Below are 8653 nucleotides of genomic sequence, written 5' to 3'. Positions count from 1 at the left end.
AACACTAGAAAAACAAAGTGGTAGAAAACTGGAGGCAACGTGAAGAATGGTTACAACTGTGTGGCCCAGTCGCTATGAAAAAAGGATAGAAAATCATCCTTCCCATGAAAGGATATCTTATAATGTCCAGGTCTTTGCATTAGTTCATCTTAAAACTGCATTTCATGTGACCAATTTACATCAGAACTAAGCCGAGTTATCTGCATAGTGCCTTAGCAGAACAGATCTTTTAACAGAACACATCTTCTATGTGGTACGAGGAGTGTTTATTGGATGAAGTTCTGGCTGCTGAGAGAGGGGAAAAACTGGCACCACAAGAAATAAGAGGGCCCACTCCTGAAAGTGCTCTCTGATCTGCCAAAATCCTTGTTTAGGTTCTGTTTTTAATTCTAGACCTAATGATGAATAAACTGCCGCTCTTATTTTCTTACAATGTTTTGTAAAGAAGCCATGGTTCCTCTTATCTTATCTTAGTCTTATCTTAAAAAAATCTCCTTTCAGAGTATCTCTGTGTAAAGAGGAAGACAAAATCGTGTGAACTATCCTTGCTTCTGCCAGTAAAAATCCACCAGTACTGCTCAGATGCTTTTGTCTTTTTCACATCTCCTTTTAGATAAAGGCAAATCCATCACTAAATTCAGAGCAATGATGGTTTCCAACCACCGTGGCTGCAATTCTTCTGTACGTTTAGTAAAAAAATAATAATAATAAATAGAAATTACTGTGTTGCTTTCAGTTATGGCAGAAGTCCTGGTTACCAGAGAGAAATGCAGGCTCAAATAAACACGCTCAGCTGTCAGTTCTGGGTGAGCTCAAATGCTCATTTATGGGACTGGTGTTGATCCCAAGAGAACATTCAAATGAGTGAGCATTGAGAGGAGGGGGATAATACATCTGAAGGTGCTTGTTTTTGTTCTGTGTTTGGTTTAATCTGCACCAATAACAGCAGAGTAAATATTGTTCACTTCACCACCTTTGTCTCAGTTTGAAAATGTGAGAAAAGCTCTGCTCCAGTTTCCTCTGTCACCGATTTTCCTCAGGAAGGTTTTAAAATTCATCTCTAAAGCCAAATTCACTTCTGTCATATGTGCAAAGCCACTTACTTCATTGCTGGTGGTGATACAAAGGAATGAGTGAGAAAGTTCCTGATTTCACTGTTTCCTTTTGGAATAGGAAAACAAACATTCAGCTTTTTCTTCCTGTGGTTCAATCCTGTGAATAATATTAAAAGTATGTAACGTGCTTGTGTTGCTGTAAAGTCAAAATCGTGCTCATTCCTCAGTTACGAGCAGAACTGGAACATCAACAAACTCTTTCTATTCTGCTCTAAGAACTTGGCAAGGTAAGATACTTTATAGTCAGGAGCCCCAGCTCTGAAGTGAAGCTGGTGGTGATGGGCAGCTTTGGAAAGATAGATTCAATAGTGTCTGCTGCAGAGACTTTGACAAACACATTTTATCAGCTGTTGACGTGATAGTTCTGAAATCACAATATTTTTCACCTTTTGGAAATGTTTCTTAATGTGTTTGAGTTTGATATTTATTTCCCTCTTTGGCAGGCTGAGAAATTTGCACAAAGAGTTACTTTATATTTAGAGATAGGTGAGAAAGAATTGCGACCTTTGTGCTGTAACTGGTGGATGAAGGGGGCAGAAGGGGATGCTCAGCTCTGTGCAGGACCTTACTAATATTAGTTGGCTTCGGGAGGCAGATCTTTATTTTAATCCTGGAGAGGCCTGATAGAGAGTTTCTATTCACCTCTGTGCTTGCTGTCTCCCTTCTCATGGTCTCCTGGGTGTTGGAGCATCGCCCCAGCAGTGATGGTGGCAGGAGCTCAGCAGTGACCTTGGGCACTTTCAGAAAAAGATGGGCACGATTTCCCAAAGTTTAGTGTAGAGAAAAAACAAACAAACAAAAAGCAAAAAACCCCATGCACTTCAGAATTATCTGGAAAATGAAAAAAATTAGTTATAAGGTTGTCTGGCCACTCATGTTCTGTATCTATAAGTGTCTGCAGGCTGTACCCAGCAGGGGATAAGGGAACATATTTGCCAGCTTGATGGAGGGGTGCACAGTGCCCCAGAGCTGTTTGGGTGGTAGGGGGGCAGGGATGCTGTGTTGAGCCCTGCATGAGAGTGCTAAGGGATATGGTAATGCTTTGTCAGTGACAATTAGCTCAGCAAGACAGAGCCTGCCATTAAAAGCAGCTTCTGGGGCTGGCAATGAGCTGCTCAAGCGCATTGGAGGCAATAAAGTATTCCTGCACAGAAATCCTTGCAATGATCCAGTGCCCTTCCCTGGAGGGGAACGTGGCTGGAGTACATGCAGCATACAGCTCTGATGGGTGACAGCAATATATGGTGTGCCAGAAGCACCATAATCATTCAGAGGAAAATAACAGAGTGGGATATGCTTCCCTGCCACCAATCTTTCCATCCTGCCAATCTATTGCTGCACATGCCACTGGGCCATCCTGTTTCCTTGCCCACTGATAACAACAAAGATTGACTTTCTGAGATGGATATGCAAAATATCTTGCAGGGATTTAGCCATGACATTTGTGAGATATGTGATTAAAACTTAGCTCAACCGACTGAAATTGTCCGTGCTAGTTCTGTTCTCACCTTGCAGCGGCACCAATGGGAGCACCAGTGGAGCCAGTGCTGCTGCAGCCAAAAGGGTTCAGGGCAGGGAAGTGTCCCACTCCTTCTGCTTGTCGAGGAGATTTCTCATCCCACTCACTCTGAATACACAAAGCTGGAGCTTCTTTGCTACATGAGCAATGAAATGAGAAGTGGTTGGAAGGGAAAAGTTGAGGAGCAGACAGGTGGTACGCACACAAGGGGTGGTTCCATGACTTTACTCTCTCCTTGCTGAGCCCTGTCTTTTCTAGAGCAAACTCTGAAGGCAACATGCATCTGTGTGGCCTCTGCTCTGAATGGCTGTAGTGAGAGAGCAAATTCTGGATCAGTTTGAAGGCTTTCATTAATGTTCTCCATAAAATAAATATAGGTCAAGATGTGAAAAAAAGAATTGAGAAGCACCAGGCAAACTCTTGGAAAAGAACATTCCACATCTCAGTTCCTGTTTCCACTCCTGGAAAAATGCATGCACTTCTGAGCGGGAAAGGAGGCTGATTTCAGTTGCTGTCTGTTGCTAACAAATGTTGCCAGTGCCCCCAGGGCTGTTCCAAGCAAATTCCAGTTCTTACAAATAGGACAACAAAACTGAGGAAAACTCAGAAAGGAGGTATAATTTTTGCACATATCCCAGTCTGCTCTCTGGCTACAAAAAGTCCAGTGTTTCAAAATACCTCTTTCCCAGGAAGCATTTTGATTTTAAAATTCACCCTTTTGGTGTAATCCAGATTTCAGCTAGCCACAAGAATATTAAAGCAAAAGCCTTTAAGTAATTTCTTTCTCTTGACACAGTAATAAAAATTAATGTTATCCTTGTTCCTCATTTTGAAGCAGAATTATGAATCTATAGATGTATGAATGTTGCAGGCACTGTATACATTATTAACCAATCCGTAATGGACATAGACTATTTTGTATTTTCATAGTGCAGTCCTTCCTCTCCCAGCACATCATTGCAGTAGAAGTAATTTCAGAGTTAATATATTCTAGGAGAATGAGAAACGTGAAGCTTTCCCTTAGGGTTTCAGCCTTAAATACATCTTCTTAAGGCAGAAGCACTTCATGTTGGAGCGGCTCAGGAAGGGTTGGCCAAGATGACTTTGAGAAAGTTTTATTCTCCCCTGCTGGTCCATCCACACTGTTTCTTGTCTGGAAGGCTCTCCATTTCAGGTTGGATATTTGGAACAATTTGTTCTCAGGAAAAGCGGCGATGCAGTGGCACAGCTGCCCAGGGAGTGGTGTGGTCACCGTCCCTGGAGGTGTTTGAGAACCATGGAGATGTGGCACTGAGGGATGTGGTCAGTGGGCATGGTGAGAGGGGGCCTGGAGTTGGACTTGCTGATCTCAGCCCTCAGTTCCATCAGGTTCTTATTTGTTCTCCACAGTTCCACTGACACCTTAGTTAAAGCTGGAGGAAGAGAAGGTACAATTTTTAACCGAAAGACGAGCGCACTTAGAGTTATGCCTCAGAATATTCTCGATGGGTTTATTGTTCTGTCCTTCCTCTATAAAAGCACTCGATATAACTATGTTCACTTAGCAGGTAACCAATGAAAAGCTATAAAAATGCATATGTAAAACTTACATATGATAGAACTATGTGAGTAATCAGAATCATTTCAGAACAAAAGAGAAGATTTCATCAGATAAGCTTTTCAACAGAAAATCTTGCTGGCATTTTTCCCTTAATGTAATAGAATATTTTGTTTAATTGTCTGTGGTGATCAGATTTGTGAGTTGTTACAGAAACATTAAACTCTACATCTACCTGGCAAAGGGATAATAATACCAATTACATGTATGAATTCTATTCTGATACACACTCCTCTCTAGAACAATAATCAAGCAGGATCTCATTCTTCCCTCAGCTTTGTACTGTCAGTCACAATGCACTAACCAAGGAATTGTCTTCAGTGAATCAAAACAATTCACATAACAGAAAGCACTCAAGCAGAACAAAGCATTTGCAGTGGTGTTCTAGCTGAGTAAACAAAGGATGGGTTAAACACTGGAGTGGGAAAATGCTGTTTAAAATGTACTCAAAGCGTCCTAACTCTCATGGACTTTTAAGCATCTCATGATTGCTTCCTAACAGCAGTGCTGTGGCAGTAAGTCATGGCTCACTTCTCTCTGACAACACACAGCTTAATTTTTCTTCTTGTGGGTGGCCCACAGGCAGCTTGACCATGGCTACCTGAGCCCTTTTCTTCAAAATAAAAAAATATTCATATCTCCTGATTACGTGAGGTGGAATTGGACTCTTAAGGAACTTGTTACCCCAGCTGAAAAGGTGCACAATGGGACAGGAGCCCTGCAATGGTGTCTGACTATGGTTGTAGTCTTGTTCCAATGCAGATGGCAGTGCCTGGGACAAAGACCAGTGACTGCAACTCTGCTGGGAAGGTGGAAATGAGCTGTGCCTTCAGACTGGGGCCTCTATTCCTAAAAGAGAACCTGATTTTCTAAACTGCGAGGGAAATGGTAACAGTTTGCCTGCCTCTTACCTGGTGCGTATTGCATTAGATCAGTCTGGCGTTCACAGGCTGAATGTTTCAGCTCCTTGTGTGCACGTCTCACTGAAATACGCTGTGACAGCTACAGATCTTCAGCAGCAAAACTGCATTCTCAGTGATTTCAGCCTGTGCCCACACACATCAGAACAGGAGGGTGAACTTCTGCACCTCATGTGCGAGAACCTGGGCAAGAGGAGTTTTCCTCTGAGGAAACAAGTCAAGAAAGCTGTTGCAGAGAAGCAGAACAGTCAGCAGTGTTTGTATTTATCACCATAACTCCCAGGGGAAAGGATAATGCCAGGGGCTTGTTTGACTGATTTGTTGGTACCTTCCATGAGGAAATAATAAAGTAAAACTCTGACCCAAATTGAAAGGGTCAAGGTTAAATACTTGCACTTTGAGAGCTCATTGTGGAGACTTAGTACAGATTGCAGTTGTCTGGAATGGGAATCTGCCCAAGCAGAAAGCTGTAGGCTATTAGCAGTGCTTGTTTTCATGTGCCCATTGTCTTTTTCTGCTTCTTTCAGGCATCTCTTCTTTTTCTCATACAAGAGAAACACTCAACCATCTTAGAAGTACCCTCAGTTTCTCTCACATTTTCCTGTTAAAATGAAATGCATCATAATTTGTGTGATTTGGGGGATTAAGCTCTACGTGTATCTACAACGTATAGCAGTAGGCGTGCTGAAACTACCTCTTTTATTACCAATGATACTTCTTTTAACGTCCTTCTTTGGAGATCTTGTGTCTGCAGCTCTTTCTTTATTTTTAGACAGAGGCACATGGGGCAGTATTTCTCTTTGAAGCACTGTGCATTCCCAAGTATAACAAAAAAGACAAAATTCTACTTTCTAGTAAGACATAAAGGGCAATAATAATCATCACAGCATGACAGCAGCTTCTATTCTGTGAAGTTCTTATGACCACCCACTGTTTTGACTCCTGTGGGCTTCGGGTGGCAAAAGGCTGCATGGTCTGACATGGCATTGCTGCCAACAAAAGCTCTGGCACCACAGTTGCCCTCTGGGGTAGAAGCCGGCAGGTCAAAGCAGGATAATCTGTCTGTGGAGAGTGACTCAGGCCTGAATTTGAAGAAAAACATACATAAATGTGGTATAAATCCATCCAATAGTCTGTTTCTAGCACTGTGAAGTCTTTTACATACAAATTGGTATCAAATGAGATGATCCACCCATTTCAGAGCAGTGAATTTAAGTTGGAAATTTAACAGTGCCCTCCCAGCCCTTGCAGAATATATTGCACATCACATATAAAAAATTTATTTAGCATAAATTGAAAAGTTAATCAACTGATATTGTGATTTTGTGCTGTATACTTTCCACTCCATATGTAATGGACTTTGCAGCTCATTTTGGAGAAAAGGTTTGCTCTAGCAATCAGTTTAGCTCCCACTGACACAGTTGGGAATTTTGCTGTGTAAAGACTACAATAAATTCATTAATGTCCCATTAAACTGATTTCAAGGTATCCCCTTAAATCATAATTGCAAGGCTGGTTCATTCGTTCTTACCCCAGAGTAATCGGTTGCTATTTCATTTTACATTAATCAAAGGTTTGCAGAGCTGCATGCATTAATTGCATCTATCTATCCACGTAATGTGGTTTGATAACTTTTTGTATATGAAAAGGAAAAGGACTGATTTGCAGGGAGGCTCCATTCCAGCACTGTGGTTTCCAGCTGGTGTCTGTGCTGTTTAAGCTGACGGTAGCAGACCCTCACCCCTCAGCTTCTGTGTGCTCTTTCCCCGAATAGGTCTGTACAGTTGTACGAATTGCTTCTGTTCTGTTTTGAGAAAGCTTTACCGAGTGGGGAAAACCCCTTTGGGCTGGGAATCCAGTGTGCTTCGTTTTCATTTGTCTCCTGAGCCTCAGGTCTTTTGTCTATTCAGGTGTTGCACATTGATACTCCTCATTATTTTTTTTAATTTGTCATTCAGAGGGTGATGCACAATAATTAGAAACGTCAAGATACTCCTGAGTGGGCAGTATGGTACCCAGGACACTTTTTGCATTCAGAAGTAATGCTGCTCCCTGGTAAATGGCTCCAGGGTATGCAGAGGGTAACAGGGCCAGAAGTGAGGATGCAATGCCTGAGGGGAAGCAGTGCTCATCACCTACATCAGAAACCCTTTGCATGTAGTCGGGCAGTAGATGACTTTCCTTCAGTCACGTACATTATTTAATGTATGGAAACCAGTGCAAAATTTCAAAAATAGCTATCCAAAATGAGAGATTTCACTGTAAGGCTGCGGAGAGAACTGGCAGATATACAGGTGTTCTTTCTGCCTCCGGGAGAGAGAGGCCGAGCTCTGCATGTTTCTGCAGAAAGGAATGTGTGCAGGTGATCAAGTTTTATTCTAACTAAATTGATGCTATTGAGCCATTACTGCTGGTAAGTTGTGCTGGAAGACAGAAATAGAAGGGAGGATAAAGAAAAATAATTGTTACAAAGTCCTGCAGCCAAATATACTGCAGCATAGATTTGGTATTTTGAACCTGAAGAGTGCAAATAATTAATACAGACATCCGAAAGATATGGCAGCTTTTTTTCCCATCAATTCTATTTTAGCAGCATGTACAATTTAGTGCTAACAACAAATGAGTCACCAAAGCAATATTTTAGAACTGAAGTCTGAAAAAAGATGTGGGCTTTCAAACGCGGGGAAGTGTGTAACGTGGTAGAAAATGCCACGTAAGAGCAATAGCACTGCTTCACTGTCCTACATTCATACATCATATTTACTATATAATCAGATTCTTCACCTCTGTTCCCAAACGTTTAACAGGACACACTTTGGTACGTGCATAGGGAAAATGAGACCTACATTTCAAGCACAGATTTGGAAGCAAAACACATAGCTCAATCTACTGTGTGTTAAAAAGATCGTGTCTGATAGTGAACATATACCAGGATATGCTTTTTCTGGTAAAAGATGCATTTGCTCATCTATACACCACTAAAAAATAAATAAGGACAGTATAATCTAACATGGATTAGACTAGAAAATCTTGTTGCTAGAAAAATAGCACTATTCAAGTGGACCTAAGAAATGACTTTATCTGGTTTTAATGTGTTTTAACATCAAGTTAGCTCTGATCATAAAGAAAAGGTCATGAATGTGATGTGCTGAATTCCCCTGGTCTGTTCATAATAAAACCTGGGAAAGCTGAAGGCCCTCTGAACTTGCAGGAGACCAACAATGTACAAACCAGAGAATTGGACTTTTCATGCCAACACCATATGGTTATTCTGTACTATTCCTACTGACTTTACAAAACCAAGCAAATGCCTGGGATTTGCTTACTCTTACAATGTTAAGATGCTGAGAACAAAGGATAAATGAAGAGGGACATTAGTTACCATAGATTTTCAGGCACCTGGTTGTGTAGGATTGATATCTAATTTGATCAGAGTTCACATACGTGATTGTTGGTGTTGATTGAGCCTGAAAAAGCACAGACATCACATTAGCCATTCTGT

The sequence above is a fragment of the Tympanuchus pallidicinctus genome, unplaced genomic scaffold, assembly GCF_026119805.1.
Source record: "Tympanuchus pallidicinctus isolate F22 unplaced genomic scaffold, pur_lepc_1.0 scaffold25, whole genome shotgun sequence".
Lineage (NCBI taxonomy): Eukaryota > Metazoa > Chordata > Aves > Galliformes > Phasianidae > Tympanuchus > Tympanuchus pallidicinctus.
The sequence above is the reverse complement of the archived record's forward strand: the minus strand, read 5'-3'. Positions refer to the sequence as shown.